At 38.1% G+C, this 1,402-nt stretch overlaps 1 protein-coding gene across 1 annotated transcript in view; it reads left to right on the top strand.

Moving 5' to 3' along the window:
* The window catches only part of tbca (tubulin cofactor a), a 23,355-nt gene that overhangs the window by 20,537 nt on the left and 1,416 nt on the right, over positions 1-1,402 (top strand). The gene's annotated exons all lie outside the window — the stretch shown is intronic.

Here is a 1,402-nt window from a genome sequence, read left to right as displayed (position 1 = left end):
TAATAATAATCTTTATGCAACAAAACAAAATAAAAAAGATTAAAAGAAACCATCAAATTTTTCTTGACCTAATAATCCATTCTAGGCAGGTCCTTTTTACATTATTTGTTCGAAAAGGAGCAGGTAAAAGATGCAAGATCTTTTGTTATCAAATGCTAGAGGTACAGACGAGTAACTTAAAACAAACAAATAAATCAAAGTCCAACTTCCTGTGGTGTTTTATTTCACTTCCTGGTATTAAAAGAAAATGTCTGTTTCCCAGAAAGCACAGGTGCAGCTAATCCAAAACCTAAACTGGACTGATACCATCTGATACTGAACTATCTTTGAACATCAGAACCACTTTCTTAAAAAAAACTAACAAAAAACAAAAGTCATGATTTTCTAAGGGTCATTTCAGTTAATGCAGAGGTTTGAGTCGCCAGCACCAGAGCTGAATGGAAGACCGAGGGAGCTAACCAGGAATTAGACATGTCCTCTCCCCTATAATTCATCCTCCCTGTTTTTCTCCTCAACACAGACGTGCACACGGTCATCACGGTTCATTAGCAGTGCTGTCACTGCGAGGACCACCTCAGGAAGTCAAACACAGCGATTAAAGGATGTGGACACCTAACGGTCACGATGTCCCTCAGCCCAACTGCTTCACTGCTGTTTTTAGGTCCAACAGCAGCAAGGTGTTTGATGACAACACAGCAACACGTTTTACTGAAGAACTACAGGAAGTGCTATTTCTGTCAAAATGTAGTGGGAATGCTAAGGGTTGGATGAGTTAGCTGAAATTTGTTAAAGATTGAACTGACTGACCTGAAAAGCTGAAAACGGCTAAACATATCAGAAAGCTAAAATTAGCATAGTCATAGCTAAAGCAGTCGAAACAGTTGCTAAAAGCTAAGTGTAGCATAAGTTAAAAGCAGAGTAATTTCTAAGATCGGTGTCTTAAAGGAACTGAAAAGTTTTCTTATATTTTTAAGAGAATTTACCGTATTTATTCGTGAATAATGCGTAAAATTAAATCCATAAAATCATCCATAAAGTTGGGGGGTAGTACTATACTCGGATAAATATTTTTACTTATGTATTCTAACTGAAATATCGGCAAAATTGAGTCCGGAAATGAGACCATGTTGTAAAAATCAGTTGAAACAAGCTCATCTCTGACACTCCTCTGTGCTTCAGAGTGAGATAATAACAGATCCATCAGGAGACATGATGTGAAAAAAAGGGTAAAAATCAGTCCTGCAGCTCAGTAATGATAACAAACTAATGACATTAGTGTGTGACCGAGCCGCTGCTGGAACAACAACAAACACATGTTCGTCTGTAATGGTTTGCTGTCTACCGGTGTTCTGAAAAAGTTTGTATCCCTGAAAAAACATTTCCCTACCAGAGGGGGCGCTCG

This window comes from Austrofundulus limnaeus, unplaced genomic scaffold (genome assembly GCF_001266775.1).
Source record: "Austrofundulus limnaeus strain Quisiro unplaced genomic scaffold, Austrofundulus_limnaeus-1.0 Scaffold968, whole genome shotgun sequence".
Classification (NCBI taxonomy): domain Eukaryota; kingdom Metazoa; phylum Chordata; class Actinopteri; order Cyprinodontiformes; family Rivulidae; genus Austrofundulus; species Austrofundulus limnaeus.
Note: the sequence above shows the minus strand (reverse complement) of the source record. Positions and strands in the feature narration are given on the sequence as shown.